The sequence below is a fragment of the Panthera tigris genome, chromosome D1 (assembly GCF_018350195.1).
Source record: "Panthera tigris isolate Pti1 chromosome D1, P.tigris_Pti1_mat1.1, whole genome shotgun sequence".
NCBI classification, from domain to species: domain Eukaryota; kingdom Metazoa; phylum Chordata; class Mammalia; order Carnivora; family Felidae; genus Panthera; species Panthera tigris.
Window position 1 is genome coordinate 65,551,679 of NC_056669.1, and position 18,116 is coordinate 65,569,794.

Below are 18,116 nucleotides of genomic sequence, written 5' to 3' on the forward strand. Positions count from 1 at the left end.
ACCCTCTAAGTCACTCAGGCTTAAAAACTTTAAGTTGTCTTGGGGTTCCTGGGTGGCTCAGTTGGTTAAGTGTCAGACTCGACTTCAGCTCAGGTCATGATCTCACAGTTTGTGGGTTTGAGCCCTGAGTCGGGATTGGTGCTGACAGTGGGGAGCCTGCTTGGGATTCTCTCTCTCTCACTCTGCCCCTCTCCAGCTCGCACACACACACTCACACACTCTCTCTCTCTCAAAATAAATAAACTTAAAAAAAAAACAACACACAAACCTTTAAGTTGTCTTGCTACTACATCTGAAGTTCCATTGTGATAGTCTGAGTTTCCCCCAAAGTAGAACCTGAGACATAATGCCGGTAATTTATTTGGAAGTATAATTCCAGAGAGCAGGAGTGAGGACTAAAACTAGGAAGGGGAAAGAGCCAATACAAAGAAAGGCTTTTGGTTGTCTCCTACTATGGAAGACTGGCTTGTGGGACTGTGAGGTTTATGAAATGCATCTCAGGACCATCTGACCAAGAGAAAAAAGAGAAGAATCAACTCTCCTTCCTCATTGGTCAAGGATTGCCTCACAGACTGTTAACTTCCCTGTGCTTCCAGGTTGCACATGCATAAGAGCCAAGCATGTTTCTGTGGGCATACTGTAAGATGGCATTACAGAAGCCCTAGGGTAGGAAGTGAGAGGCCTGGGTTCAGGCATGAGGTGAGGCCCAGCCACACAGACAGGTTGTATAGGTATATGTCAAGAGCTCTATTTACAAGCCACAGTTATAGGGATGCTGACAGAAGATCTGAGACTCCTAGGCCAGAGGCAAAGGAATTTATTACTTACTACACAGTAGGCAGCATCAGGTTGTTTTGTTTTCTTTTCTTTTCTTTTCTTTTTTAAAGTCGGCTTCACACCCAGTGCAGAGTCCAATGTGGGGCTTGAACTCACAAACCTGAGATCAAGAGTCAGACCCTTAACTGACTGAGCCATTCAGGCGCCCTCGGCAGCATCAGTTTTATGTTCATATCAGTACTCCATTTCTCGACTAGTTGTCAATCTCAGTAAGAACTAATTGCTGCCCCTCCAGGGTGGAAGGGATCTTATGGAATCAGTCTGCTACCAAGTGTCTGGCTGGTTTCCTCAAGGGATGGAGTGATATTGAGTGCTCTGCATTAGTCTCTTCTGCTGTATAGTCTCCATCCCTGCTATTTTGGCCACTCCCTTAAGAGGCCTGTTGTTTAAGCACTGGCATGGCCAAGGAGAGTCTGGCTGGCATCCATAGGACAAGACATCCTGCCTACCTGGTTTCTGAGCGCATTTTTGTAATGTTTAGTCTCTGGTGGGCATCATAATGAGGCACAAAGATCTACACACTTTGTGCATATTTCTTTAATTCCACCCATTTACCTTTCCCCAGTTCTCTTTGTCCCATCGCCCAATTTTTCTTCTTCCAGGACCCTTATTAACCAGATAAAACATTCACCACTAGAATCCATATATATCCATATCTCAGGCCACTTATCCCTCCATATACAGTGATGAACAAGTATACTGTTCTCAACTCTACCTGCTCGGACACTTTTCCTTCACCACCAAGGGGTTCTTTAGGACTGCACCTGAGTAGAGTTGTGGTTTAGCATAGTCCATTTTTTATTAGGACCAACATAGTAGCTGATCTTTCTGTGAACCAGGCCTAAGTTTCCTGCCCCCATCATTGAAGTGAATTGAAAGAGAGGCTTTATAGTACTACAGAGGTAAGTGACACAGGAATTTAGGTCACTTGTTAATTATAATTTGCTCATGCCTTCTCATCCTGCTTAGACCCAATCCCAAATCTAGCATTTCTATTGTACAATGGAATACTTGAGCTTATTTTTTAAAATATTTTATTTTATAGAATTATCCTATGACCCAGCAATTGCACTACTAGGTATTTATCCAAGGGATACAGGTATGCGGTTTCGAAGGGGCACATGCACCCCCATGTTTATAGCAGCACTATCAACAATAGCCAAAGTGTGGAAAGATGTCCATCAGTGGATGAATGGAAAAAGAAGGTGTGGGAGATATATATATATATATATATATATATATACACACACATACACACACACACACACACACACACACACACACACACACACACAATGGAGTATTACTCAGCAATCAAAAAGAATGAAGTCTTGCCATTTGCAACTACATGGATGGAACTAGAGGGTATTATGTTAAGCAAAATTAGTCAGAGAAAGATAAATATCGTATGATTTCACTCATATGAGGACTTTAAGGTACAAAACAGACGAACATAAGGGAAGGGAAGCAAAAATAATAAAAAACAGGGAGGGGGACAAAACATAAGAGACTCTTTAATACGGAAAACAAACAAGGGTTACTAGAGGAGTTGTGGGAGGGGGATGGGCAAAATGGGTAAGGGGCATTAAGGAATCTACTCCTGAAATTATTGTTGTACTATATGCTAACTAACTTGGATGCAAATTAAAAAAAGAAATTAAATAAAAATTTAAAAAATAAAAATAAATATTTTATTTTTTTAATATGAAATTTATTGTTAAATTGGTTTCCATACAACACCCAGTTCTCATCCCAACAGGTGCCCTCCTCAATGCCCATCACCCACCCTCCCTTCCCTCCCACCCCCATCAACCCTCAGTTTATTCTTAGTTTTTAAGAGTCTCTTATGGTTTGCCTCCCTCCCTCTCTACCTTTTTTTTTTCCTTCCCCTCCCCCATGGTCTTCTGTTAAGTTTCTCAGGATCCACATAAAAGTGAAAACATATGGTATCTGTCTTTCTCTGTATGACTTATTTCACTTAGCATAACAGTCTCCAGTTCCATCCACGTTCTTACAAAAGGCCATATTTCATTCTTTCTCATTGCCAAGTAGTAATCTGTTGTGTATATAAACCATAATTTCTTTATCCATTCATCAGTTGATCGACATTTAGGCTCTTTCCATAATTTGGCTATTGTTAAAAGTGCTGCTATAAACATTGGGGTACAAGTGCCCCTCTGCATCAGCACTCCTGTATCCCTTGGGTAAATTCCTAGCAGTGCTATTGCTGGGTCATAGGGTAGATCTATTTTTAATTTTTTGAGGAACCTCCACACTGTTTTCCAGAGTGGCTGCACCAGTTTGCATTCCCACCAACAGTGCAAGAGGGTTCCCATTTCTCCACATCCTCTCCAGCATCTATAGTCTCCTGATTTGTTCACATCCAACGTGGGGCTCAAACTCACAACCCTGAGATCAAGAATCGCAGGCTCTACCAAGTAAGCTAACCAGATGCCCCGGAATGCTTGACCTTATGGCATAGCAGATCTTGTAACATGCAGCATGTGATTGGGAACTCTGATTGCATTGTCACTCATGTCCCATGGAAAAGCAGTTGGGCTCTACTGGGTCCCAGTTACACATTGGAAACTGTTTCTCAAACAACTACTTAAAGGGTCAGGTAGTAAATATTTTACACTTTGTAGACAACATACAATTTCTGTTGCATATTCTTTTGTATAATCTCTTTAAAAATGTAAAAACCATTTTTAGCTTCTGAACTATAAAAAACTAAACTCTAGTTTAGTATGAGCCTGGAGCAGTGAAGGGGGACAGACTTAGATCTTAAGAAGGAAGGGGTCATCTTATGAGACATCTGCCTCAGCTTAGATCTTAGCAGGATCCTCAGGTGAAGGGAGGGACCTCTCCTAGCTAGGCTTCTTCCTTTCTGCTTCTACTAGCTTGGAGGATTTAAGAGAATCCAGGGGCTCAAAATTCTCATGCTTACCCATCTAATTATCTTTATCCTAGATCTCAGAGTTCCACTTTCTATCAGGGACTGACTTTGATGTAATAGATCTGTTGAGGCTTTGAAGCAATAGTACTCTGATGATCATAATACAGGCCTGATTTTCAGCACAGGCTACAGCTTTTTACAGGCATTGAGGGTCTCCTGAAATGCTGTCATAGAAGCCTTCACTTTCATAGCATAGAGTGGTTGATTGGCTTAGAGGAGTTTGTCCTTTTCCCTTTTTTTATTTTGATTTTTTAAATGTTTATTTGTTTTTGAGAGAGAGAGAGAGAGACAGAGTATGAGGAGGGAAGGACAGAGAGAGAGAGAGGGAGAATCCGAAGTGGGCTCCAGGCTCCAGAATGCTGTTAGCGCAAAGCCTGATGCATGGCTAAAACTCACGAACCATGAGATCATGACCTGAGCCAAAGCTGGACACTTAACCAACTGAGCCACCCAGGCGTCCCTGTCCTTTTCCTTTTTAATTCCACTTTTCCAGTGCTAATAAAAGTGAACTCCAACCATAATCTCAGAGCTATCATTGTCCTATGCTCTTCAAGTGCCACAGCCATTGTATACATAACCAATACTTCCCTTTCACCAGCACCACATCCCAATCAACCACAGGTGAGATTCTTAGTAAATGTGATTCCTGGGCAGGTCAGAGGTCATCTAAGCCCTCTAACTAAACTTGTTATCAACAGCAATGAAGTCCTCATTAGGTGATACAATTCTTTCCTGAGGGTCTGCTCTCTCTCTCTCTCTTTTTTTTTTTTAAGTTTATTTTGAGAGAGAGAGTGTGTGTGTGTGCACGCACGAGCAGGGAAAGGGCAGAGAGAGAATCCCAAGCAGGCTCCATGCTGTTAGTGCAGAGCCCAGCTCAGGACTCTAGCTCTTGAACATGAGGTTATGACCAGAGCCGAAATCAGACAGTGAACCCACTGAGCCACCCAGGAACCCCCTTAGGGTCTGCTTTTTAAGACTATTTTGTATAGCAATGCTCTTAGCCTGGGTTGCCAGGATAGCAGACCCTGAGACAAAGGCTTATGTGTTTATTTTATAGTGTGATTCTAGAGGGCAGAAGTAAAAGACAACCTTTATATATATAAATATATAACAATAGGTAAATATATGAAAATATAACAAGAAAAGAGGTAAAAGTCAAGACAAAGATGGGCTATGGAGTTAGCCACTGTTCTGGATAACTGGGTGCTAGATCCCATGAGGACATCCAAGGAATTATTTGAAATGTATCTCAGGACCGTCCACCTTAGGGAAGAGAGAGGAAACATTTGCCCATTCCTGTTTTCTTTGGGTAAGGGTTGCCCCACAAGGCTTAAACCCGCCTGGGCACTTGAGTTTTACACATGTACAAATACCCAAGCAGGTGCCCCGAGGAGCCCGAGATGGGAAATAGAGAAGTCCTAGGGCAGAAAGTGAGAGGTAAATTGCAGGCTTAAAATGAAGTGTTGTCAAGTTGCATCCTGATGTGAAGATAGATGAAAACTGCACGGAATTGGTCAGTACAGCGGTAACTATAAGGATTTGAAGTGGTGCATAAGAGGTATATAAAATACCCATGAACTTTACTTCCTGAAATATTGCTCTCTGGCAACACTTAGATCCTTACTATCGACTGCAGCTCACTTTTATCTGGTTAACCTGCTTTTGGTCTCACTCCTTCCAAGTCAGCTCTCATAGTACTACCAGAATGCCCTTTCTAAAATATAGGTAATTCTCTGGTTTAAATAATAATCATGATGATGACAATGATGGTGATGACAAAATAATAGCAATAATAATAACTATCATGTCATTTACTATATGCCAGGTGCAGTATTTAGAGCTTCATGAGCTTCATGTGCATTTACTCATTTTTCACAACTCACTGAGAGAAATATCATTATTATTTAAATGTTCATGATGAGAAACTGAGTCTCCTTGAGATTAAATAACTTGCCCCCCATCATATCCCTGCCATATGGGACAGTTCAAATTAAATTCCAAGTCTTTTTTATTTAAGTCTGAGCTTTTAAACCACTCCACAGTACTGTCTTTTTTTTTTTTTTTAAGTAGGCTCCACACCCAGCATGGAGACCAATGAGGGACCTGAACCCTAGATCAAGATCTGAGCTGAGATCAAGAGTCATTTGCTCAACTGATTGAGCCACCCAGGCACCTCCACAGTAGTGTCTTAACAAGTATTTTTATCTATAGCACAAAGTTTGATATAATACTTTAACGTTTTCACACTAACTGACCTTTCTGAACTCAACTCTCATTATTGTCCTCCCCTTTCCTCTCCAGCGTGTTCTGTGCTCTCATTACTCTATGTCCTGAAACATTCTTTGTCTTAACTCCATTTGCAGAAGCATCTCTTTCTCATCCTCTAAGTTCAGAAACCATGACATACAGTCATCTGAAAAGTCCTCCTGAACACCTTAAAAATTAATAATCTTGGGGGGGCGTTGAGTGGTTCATTTGGTTAAGCATCTGACTCTTGATTCTGGCTCAGGTAGTGATCTCACAGTCATGGGATGGAGCCCCGCATCGGGCTCTACATTGACAACATGGAGCCTACTTGGGATTCTCTCTCTCCCTCCCTCTCTCTGCCTCTCCCCTGCTTGCACATGTCCTCTGTCTCTCAAAATAAATAAATAAACTTAAAAAAAATTAGCAATTTTGAGCTATAGTTTGTTCTTCCATCTTTCTAGGCTTAATATTTTTTCCTTCTACCTCCCCTACCTCGCTTTCTTTCTCTGTTTCATTCTTTAATTTTTGGGTCTCAGATGTGAAAAGTTGACTTAATTATATATAATCTCAGTTCTTAGTGCATATCATCATCAGCCCATGTGAGACTCTTCTACTTTTCCTCCTTTCATCTCTCACATTAGCATCTCATTCCCTTCCACAGGCAAGCACTTTAATATGTTTGATATGCATCCCTAAATAATTATAATCCTTAAAAAAATTTATTATTTATTTTTGAGAGAGAGGGAGAGACAGAGTGTGAGTGAGGGAGGGTCAGAGAGAGAGGGAGACACAGAATCTGAAGCAGGCTGTCAGCACAGAGCCTGACACAGAGCTTGAACTCACGAACCGTGAGATCATGACCTGAGCCAAAGTTGGACATTCAACCAATTAAGCCACCCAGGCACCCCAATATTTGTAATCCTTGTAGAATATATAATATTATTTTGTGTGAGGATAAATTTTTAAATGTCAAGTAAAATATACTTTAATGAGAAAAGTTACTGAGATAAAGAGAATTATTTCATAATAATAAAAGTTTCAGTTCAGGGTGCCTGGCTGGCTCAGTTGGAAGAGCATGCAACTTTTTTTTCTAAGTTTACTTATTTATTTTGAGAGAGACAGAGAGAGGGTGCAAGTGGGGGAGGGGAAAAGACAGAGGGGGACAGAGGATCCGAAGCGGGATCTGTGCTGACAGCAGAGACCCTGATGTGGGGCTTGAACTCACAAACCGAGAGATCTTGCCCTGAGCCAAAATCTGATGCTTAACTCACTGAGCCACCCATGCAACTCTTGATCTCAGGATTGTGAGTTCAAGTCCTACGTGGGGTGTAGTGATTACTTAAATAAATAAAACTTAAAGAGTTTCAGTTCACCAGGAAATAACATAGCCCCAAATATGTAATGTAAAAAACTTATTGACAGAATTATAAGGACAAATTTAGAAATCCACAATCAGGGCAGCTGGGTGGCTCAGTTGGTTGAGCATCTGACTTCAGCTCAGGTCATGATCTCTGAATTCGTGAGTTTGAGCTCCACATCAGCCTTGCTGCTGTCAGCCTGTCAGTGCAGATCCTGCTTCGGATCATCTGTCCCCTCTCTCTACCCCACCCCTCCCCCACTTGCACTCTTCCCTACCCCCCTGCCACCAAAAAAAAAAAAAAAAAAAGAAAGAAATCCATAATCATAGTTGATTTTTATTTTGAAAAAAGTTTCAAAAAACATGGGCTCCATGCACAGCATGGAGCCTACTTAAAAAAATAAAAAATAAATAAAATTTTAAAAAACAAAGAGGATTTAGAAAAAATAAGATGATTAGAGATGTTATGTTGCGTCCCCCCACCGAGTTCATGTTGAAGCTCTATCAGTACCTCAGAATGTGCCTATATTTGGAGATTGGGCCTTAAAAGAGGCAAAATTGAAATGAAGTCATTAGGGTGGGCCCTCATCCAATCTGACTGGTGGTTGTTCTTATAAGAAAAGGAGATTAGGACATACAAAAAGAGATGCCAGGGAAGCAGATATGCAGAGGAAATACTATGTGGGGACATGGTGAGAAGGCAACCATCTCCAAGCCAAGGAGAGAAGCCTTGGGAAAAACTAGCCCTGTTGACGTTTTTTTCTTTAAGTAATCTCTACACCCAACCAGGGATAAAGAGTTGCATGCTCCTCCTGACCGAGCCGGCCAAGCACACCGCCCTGCTAATATCTTGATCTTGGACTTCTCACCTCCAGAACTGTGAGAGAATAAATTTCTGTTATTTAAAAAAAAAATTTTTAAGTGACAATGTGATATATTTTTTCATTATGTTTTACTTTTGTAACTCTTTACGTTGAAAGAATTTCAGACTTTACAGAAAGACTCCAATAATTCCCGTATATCCTTTACCCTGATTCTCCAAATGTTAACATTTTACCTCATTTGCTTTATCATTCTCTTTCCACATATTTTTCAAAAAGGTTGAGATTGAGTTGCAGACATGATACCCCTTTACTACTAATTTTTCCATGTCTATTTCCTAAAAGCACATTAGACATTTTTAAGGGCCTGTTTCTAGATTTTGTTAAGGTGAATCCAGTGTAGATTTTTCTTTAAGACATGGTCTTTACACCTAAGGCACTTCCTTTCTAGTGTTTCAGCTGAAGTCCAGGGGTGTTGACGAGATTTCTCCATTTTCTCAGGGCTAAAACTCCAAGGACACCCAGACTGCCTGATCTCTAGCATCTCTGTTCCATTCTTAAGCTCCTAGGAGCTTCTCTCTGGCAAGACTTCAATGGTCTCACTGTGTGTGTGTGTGCAGTACAACCAGCAACTGTGTTCTCACGGGAGACCACTACACAGACTTCCAGGGATCATCTCGATAAAGCTCTCTCCTCCATGAAATTTCATCCCAAAGATTCTAATAATTTCACCTGTCTTGAACTCTGATCTCTGCCTTTTCAGGTTGGCAGGATCCCTGTGTTCTATCAGAACTCAGTTCTGTGAACTATAGGTAAGAATTATTCTTAGACAGGTAAATGGACAATCATGGGACTCACTTTGTAAGTTTCCTTACTCTCAGGGATCACAGTCCTACACTCTCTTTTTCTTTATCTTTGCCGAAAAATCAATACCTCACATACTTGGTACAGTTTTATAGTTGTTCACAGTGAGAGGGATATTCCTATAGTTATTCCATTGTGATCAGAATTGGCATGTGTATGGGTTTGTAATTTACATCAATGTCGTTATGCTATAAATTTCGTTGAGTTGCTTCCTTTCCAACACAACAGTGTGTTTTCAAAGATCTGTTCCTATGGCTATAGATAGGAACATAGATACTGTTGCTTTTACTTGCAGCATGGCGTTCCATGGTGTGAATTTATTACTTTTATCTTTTCCGGTGCTCTAGTGATAGATATCTGGGTTGCCTCCTACTTCCCCCTATAACAACAAAAAGCCATGAAGACTAAGTTCTGAAATATAAACCTTAGGACTGGGAGTACAGCCTTATAGTATGTAAGCACAATTTGATTTTGCAAAGCACTAACAGATTATTTTCCAAAATAGTTGAACCAGTTTATATTCTCATGAGCAGTGCACAAGAGTGCCAATTTCCTCATATACTTGTAAATACTTGGTATCATACAACTTTATCTTTATTCTAACAGAATAAAAATGGTATTTCATTGTTTTATGATTCACTAATTACTAGTGACCTTGATCATTTCTGTATGTCCCATTTTGTAACTCAAGCCTCCCTTTCCATGAATTGCCTTTTAATAACATTTTCTTATTTTTCTTTCGGGTTTTATTTCTACTGATTTTCAAAAACTCCACACGTATGTGACAACCCATAGTAATAGTCCTCTGTGGGTTTTAGATGTGGTAAATATCTTTACAGAGTCTGGTATCTGTCTATTGACCTTGTCTATGTCATCTTTTATTAGACAGAAGTCCTTACTTTCATGTAGACACATTTTTGGTTTTGGGTTTCAAAAACCTTTCCCTTTTTCTAAGTAAAAAAAAAAATCTGTTACACTTTTTCTATTAGTTAGAATTGTGCTTTTCAAAATGACGTCTTTGATCTATCTGGGATCCACTTATGTACATAGTGTGAGGGAGCCAGTTTTATTTCTTTACTTATAAAGAACCAATTTTTTCCAAAACTACCCACTCTACAACCTGTACCTCCCTATTACTTTGGGGTGTCAACTTTGTCATTTATGAAATCCCCATTTATATAAGGATCCAGTCTATAGCTTTGGTTCTGTCCCATTTTCCTATTTATCTGTTTCTGAGCCAGTGATGTTGATGCATGTTTTTAATTACTATGGTTTTACAGAAATCAATATGGTGTTATAGTGAATCATATCTTATTTTCTGTTATCTTTTCTAATTGGTTATGGTTGACATAGGCAAATGCTATTGATTGTTTCTTTTAAAAATTTTATTGAGATATAACATACATAATGGAGTATACAAATTGAGATTCACTTAAGAATGAAGGGTTAGGTAATTTTTGCATGTGTGTATATAACAGTTATAACCACTATCTACACAAATAGAAAACATTCCAGAAGTTTTCTTGTGCCCTCTCTCTGTTAGTATCTCTTCCAGGGGTAGCTTCTATTCTGACTTCTACAACCATTGATTAGTTTTGCAGGTCTTTGAATTTAATATAAGTGGAATCATACAATATGTACTGTCTTTTGTGTGACTTTTTTCATTCAACATTGTCACGGAGATTCATCCATGTTGTGTGTATATCAATAGTTTGTCCTTTTTCATTGCGGTGTAGCATTCTATTGTATTAATTTATTTATCCATTCTATTAATGGATATTTGGATCATTTCCAGTTTTGAGCAATTACAAAGAAAACTGCCATCAGTATTCTCATGCTGGTCTTTTGATGGACACAAACATTAATTTCTTTATGATGTATATCCGGAGTCATATGTACGCTTAATTTTATTTATTTATTTAAAGGTTTTATTTTTAAGTATTCTTTCATACCCAACATGGCATTCAAACTCACAACCCCAAGATCAAGAGTCACATGCTGTACTGACTGAGCCAGCCAGGCATACCCTTGTATGCTTAGTTTTAGTAGTCACTGGCAAACATTTTTCCAGTGATTGTACCAAATTATACTCCACCTGAAAAGCATGAGAGTTCTATTTGTTCCACATCTTAATCAACCCTTTGAATTGTCAGTCCTTAAATTTTAGAGGTTCTTTGGTGAGTAATGCTACCTAATGGTTGTAATTTGCATTTCTTAGATGACTAATAACGTTGAACATCTTTTTACGTTTCTTGTCAATTTTGTTTTTCTCTTTATTGAGATGTCTATTCAATTTTTTGTGCATTTTTAAATTGAGTTGTCTGTCTTTTTTAAAAAAAACTGATTTGTAGGAATTCTTTATTACTCTGGATATAAGTCCTACTTAGATTTAGATTTATGTATCTTATTAGCTTGCCACTATTTATTTGTTATTTTTAAATAACAATTTTATTTTAGAAGAACTTTAGATTTGCAGAATCATTGCAAAGATAGTATAGAAACTCCCCTATACCCCAGACCCAGTTTCCCCTATTATTAACATTTATATTAGTATAGTACATTTGTTACAATTAATGAACCACTACTGGTATATTATTACTAACTAAAGGCCATATTTTATTCAGATGTCTTATTTTTTCCTAGAGTCCATTTTTCCTTCTAGGACCCCACTTAGGATACTAAGTGGCATTTAACATTTATATCTACTTAGATTTCTCTTGGTTATGCTATCTATTTTTAAAAACTTTTTTTATTAGGGGCGCCTGGGTGGCTCAGTCGGTTGGGCGTCCTACTTCAGCTCAGGTCATGATCTCCCGGTCCATGAGTTGGAGCCCTGTGTCAGGCTCTGTGCTGTCAGTTCAAAGCCTGGAGCTTGCTTGGGATTCTGTGTCTCCCTCTCTCTCTGCCCCTCCCCCACTCCCACTCTGTCTCTATCAAAAAATGAATAAATGTTTTAAAAAATTTTTTAAAAACTTTTTTATTGTGCAATTACAGATTCAAAAGAGATTGCAAAGATAGTCCAGAGAAACTGTGGAAAATAATATTGAGATTCTTCAAAAAATTAAAGATAGGATTACCAGGGCATCTGGGTGGCTCAGTTGGTTAAACATCCAATTCTTGATTTTGGCCCAGGTCATGATCTCACAGTCTGTGAGATAGCCCCGAGTTGGACTCCACGCTAACAGCATGTAACATGGTTACGATTTTCTCTCTTTCTTTCTCTCTCTCTCTCTGTCTCTCCCCTGCTGCCATGTGTGTGTGCACATGCATGCTCCCTCTGTCTCGTTCAAAATAAATAAAAATAAACTTAAAAAAATAGAATTATCATAAGATCCAGTAATTCTACTACTATTTACTCAAAGAATATGAAATCACTAATTCTAAAAAATATATGCACCTCTGTGCAATAAACCTCTGTGTTTATTGCAGCATTATTTACAATAGCCAAGATACGGAAGCAACCCAAATGTCCATATAGATGAATGGTTAAAGAAGATGGATAAAGAAGATGGATATCTATATCCATATCTACATCATCTGTATATGTATCTATATAATTCAATGGAATAGTACTCAGCCATGAAGAAGAGTTGAAATCTTGCCATTTGCAACTACATGGATGGATCTAGAAGGTATGATGCTAAGAAAAATAAGTCAAAGAAAGAGAAATACCATAAAATTTCACTCATATGTGGAATTTAAGAAACAAAACAAATGAACCAAGAAGAAAAGAGAAAAACAAAAAAACAGACTCTTAAATTTAGGGAACAAACTGGTGGTTACCAGAGGGGAAGTGGGTGGGGGAATGGATGAAATAGGTGAAGTGGATTAAGAGTACACTTATCATGATGTGCACTGAGTAATGTGTAGAATTGTTGAATCACTATATTGTACACCTGCAACTAATATAATATTGTTAATTTAAAAAAAAAGAGTACAGAGAAATCCTGTGTACTCTTCGCCCAGTTTCCCCATTACATCTTTTTTTTAAATTTTTATTTATTTTTGAGAGAGAGAGAGAAAGAGACGGAGCATGAGTGGGGGAGGGGCAGAGAAAGAGGGAGACAGAATCAGAAGTAGGCTCCAGGCTCTGAGCTGTCAGCACAGAGCCCGATTTGTGGCTCAAACCCATGAAACATGAGATCTGATGTGAAGCTGGATGCTTAACTGACTGAGCCACCCAGGCGCCCTGCCATTACATCTTAAGTAGCACAATAGTAAAATCAGGAAATTGACATTGGTGTAATGTATGTGTGTAGTTCTGTGTTATATTATCACATGCATAGATTTGTGTAACTACCACTGCAATAAAGATATAGAACTATTTTATCACCACATCTCCATTGTGCTACCCCCTTTACAGTCACACAACTTCTTTTCCCCCTTCTCCATTACCATCTCTAACCCTTGATAACCACCAACTTGTTCTCTACTTATATAATTTTATCATTTTACCACTGTTTACTTTTGAATTGACTTTATTTTTCTCAGGGTAGTTTTAGGTTTATAGAAACAGTGAACAGAAAGTACAAAGGGTTCCATTTGTCCCTTCACTGCTCCCTACGTAGTTTCTCCTTTCATTAGTATCTCTCATTAGTGTGGTACATCTGTTATAATTAATGAGCATGTATTGACATATTATTAACTAAAGTCTATGGTCTACATTAGGATTCACTCTTTGTGTTGTACATTCTATGGGTTTTGACAAATATATAAGAACATGGACCCACTATTACAGTTTCATGTGAAATAGTTTTACTACCGAAAAAATCCCTTGTAATCCATCTGTTCTTCTCTCTTTCCACCCCTTGAGCCTCTGCCAACCATTAATCTTTTCATTTATCCCATGGTTTTGCCTTTTCCAGAATGTCATATAGTTAGGATCATACAGTGTGTAGTCTTTTCATGTTGGCTTCTTTCACTTAGCAGCATACACTTAAAGTTCCTCTTTTTGTGGTTTAATAGCTTATTACTTTTCATTGCTGAGTAATATACCATTGCATGGATGTACATGGTTTATTTATCCATTTACCTATTGAACAATATCTTAGTTGCTTCCAAGCTTGGCAATTATGAATAAATCTACAGTAAACATTCATTTACAGATTTTTGTATGGTAATATGTTTTCAGCTCATTTGGGTAAATACTAAGGAATGCAGTTGCTGGATTGTGTGGTAGGAATATGTTTAGTTTTGTAAGAAACTGCCAAACTGTCTTCCAATGTGGCTGTACTATTTTGCATTCCCACTAGCAATGAAAGATAGTTTCTGTTGCTTTACATTCTCACCAGCACTTGATGTTGTCAGTGTTTTTTATTTTAGCCATTCTGATAGGTGTATAGTGGTATATCTCATTGTTTTTTTCTTTTTTAAGTTTATTTATTTTATTTTCAGAGAGAGAGAGAGAGAGAGTGTGTGCGCAAACTGGGGAGGGGCAGAGAGAGGGAGAGAGAATCCCAAACAGGTTCCATGCTGTCAGCACAGAGCCTGACACAGGGCTCGATCTCACAAAACATGAAATCATGACCTGAGCTGAGATCAAGACTTGGATGCTTAACAGACTGAGCCACCCAGGTGCCCTGGTATCTCATTGTTTTAATTTGCAATTCTTTAATGACATATGATGTTGAGCATCTTTTCATGTACTTATTTCCCATCTGTTTATCTTCTTTGGTGAGGTGTCTGTTCAAATGATCACTTGTTGAGTTTCCTGTACCTGTGCATGGCTTGTTTGGTATACATGATCTTACAATAATCTAATGATAGAACTACTATTGTTCCTATTTTACAGAATAAAACATTGAAGCATTAAGTGATGTCAAAGCTAGGAAATTAAAAAAAAATTTTTAACAGAGACAGAGAGAGAGAGAGAGAGAAAGAGAAAGAGAGAAAGAGACAGATCATGGGTGGGGAGGGGTAGAGAGAGAGGGAGACAAAGAATTCTGAGTAGGTTCCATGCTGTCAGTGCAGAGCCTGACTGACGCAGGGCTCAAACTCACAGACCACAAGATCATGACCTGAGCTGAAGGATGCTCAACTGACTGAGCCACCCAGGGACTCCAAAGCTAGGAAATTTTAGATCTCCTCCTCTCTCTGTCAATATAAATAATGGAATATTACTCAGCCATTAAAAAAATGAAATCTTGCCATTTGTGATAACATAGATTGAGAAAGGGGTATTAGGTTAAGTAAAATAAGTCAGAAAGAGAAAGAAAAATACCATGTGATTTCACTTATATGTGGAATCTAAAAACAAAGCAAACAGACAAATGTAACAGAAACAGTCTCATAAATACTGAGAACAAGCTAGTGGTTACTAAAGGGGTGGAGGTGGGCAAATGAGTTAAATAGGTGAAGAGGATTAAGAGATACAAACTTCCAGGGGCACCTGGTTGACTCAGTCAGTTAAGCATCCGAATTTGGCTCAGGTCATGAACTCACGGTTCATGAGTTTGAGCCATACATCTGGCTCTGTCCTGACAACTGGAGCCTGGAGCTGCTTTGGACTCTGGCTCCCTCACTCTCTGCCTCTCCCCCACTCTCACACTCTGTCTCTCTCTCAAAAAAATAACTAAACATTAAAAAAATTTTTAAAAAAGAGATACAAACTTCCATTTATAAAATAAAGAAGTCATGGGGAATATAGTCAATAATACTGTAATAACCCTGTAGGGTGACAGATGGTAACTACACTTTATCATGGTGAGCATTTAGGAATGTATATAATTATTAAATCACTATGTTGTACAACTAAAATTAACACAATATTATATGTAAATTATACTTCAATTTTGATAATTTTAATTTTTTAAATGCTTATTTATTTTTGAGAGAGAGAGAGAGAATGTGTGTTGCAGGAGGGGCAGAGTGAGAGGAAGACAGAGGAACTGAAGCAGGCTCTGCACTGACAGCAGAGAGCCCAATGCAGGGCTTGAACTCATGACCCGTGAGATCGTGACCTGAACTGAAGTCTGATGCTTAACCAGCCAAGCCACCCAGGCGCCCCATGCTTCAATTTTTATTTTTTTATTTATTATTATTTATTTTAATTTTAAAAATTTTATTTTAAGCAAAGTTAGTTAACATGTAGTGTAATAATGATTTCAGGAGTAGAATTTAGTGATTCATCACTTACATGTAATACCCAGTGTTCATCCCAACAAATGCCCTCCTTAATACCCATCACCCATTTAGCCCATCCCCCCACTCAACACTCCTCCAGCAACCCTCAGTTTCTTCTATATATTTAAGGGTCTCTTATGGTTTGCCTCCCTCTCTTTTCATCTTACTTTCCCTTTCCTTCCCCTATGTTCACCTGTTTTGTTTCTTAGATTCCACATGAGTGAAATCATGATATTTATCTTTCTCTGACTTATTTCACTTAGCATAATACACTCTAGTTCCATCCACATTGTTGCAAATGGCAAGATTTCTTTTTTTGATTGCTGAGTAATATTCCATTGTATGTATATACCACATCTTTATCCATTCATTAGTCGATGAACATTTGGGCTCTTTCCACAATTTGTTGTCCATAGTGCTGTTATAAACATTGGGGCGCAGGTGCCCCTTCAAATCAGCATTTTTGTATCCTTTGGGTAAGTACCTAGTAGTGTAGTTGCTGGGTTGTAAGATAGTTCTATTTTTAAGATTTTGAGGAACCTCCATACTGTTGTCCAGTGTCTGTACTCTATAAGATGTGACTTAATCTCTTACAATCTCTGCCAACAAGAAAAATAACCAGAGAGTTAACTGAAAATAAATGAAAATTATCTATAAATTACTCATCCCAAGAATTCCTCTAACAGATTCAGTTTGCATTCCCACCAGCAGTGCAAAAGGGTTTCTCTTTCTCCGCATCCTCACCAACATCTGTTGTTTCCTGAGTTGTTAATTTTAGCCATTCTGACAGGTGTGAGACTCTATCTCATTGTGGTTTTGATTTGTATTTCCCTGATGATGAGTGACATTGAGCATCTTTTCATGTCTGTTTGCCAACTGAATGTCTTCTTTGGAAAAGTGTCTGTTCATGTCTTTTGCTCATTTCTTCACTGGATTATTTGTTTTCTAGGTGTGGAGTTTGATAAGTTCTTCATAGATTTTGGATGCTAACCCCTTATCTGATATGTCATTTGCAAATACCTTCTCCAATTCTGTTGGTTGCCTTTTAGTTTTGTTGATTATTTCCTTTGCTGTGCAGAAGCTTTTTATATTGATGAGGCCCCAATAGTTCATACTTCAATTTTTAAAAGTTCATCAAAAAAAGAATGTTAAAGAAATAACTAAAAAAATAATAACAACAGAATAAACATTTAGTGTGTTTTCCCCAAAATCTAAATAGTCTTATATCTATTAAAACTTACATTACATAATTTAAAATCTTTCCAAAAAGCAAACTCCAGGGCTCAGATAGTATCACTGCTGATTTCTACCAAATATTTAAGGAAAAAATAATGTCAGTTCTACACATATTCTTTCAGAAAACAAAAGAGGAAGGAGTACATACTCCTGATACTAAAACTAGGTAAAGACATTTAGGAAAAAAACCCCAAAAAACAAAAAAACAAAAAATCTACTGACTAATATCCCTCATGCAGATAGATGCAAACGTCTTCAAAAAAAGTAGCTAATGGAATCCAGCAATATATAAAGTTTTTTCCAATGTTAACACATTATGACCAAGTGAGGTTTAACCCAGGAATGTAGCATGTGAAAATCAATCAGTATAATTCACCACATTAAAAGAATAAAGAAAATCCATATGATGGTATCAATAGCTCTAGAAAAATATTTGACAGAATTCAACATCCTGTTCATATTAAAGACTCTAAGAAAACTGGAAATTAAAGGGAATCTTTTCAATGTGACAGAATCTGTGGAAACCTTATGGCTAAAGAATGGGAAGAAAGTAAAACCATTTTTATTTTTATTTTTTTTAATTTTTTAAAATGTTTTATTTATTTTTGAGACAGAGAGACAGAGCATGAGCAGGGGAGGGGCAGAGAGAGAGGGAGACACAGAATCTGAAGCAGGC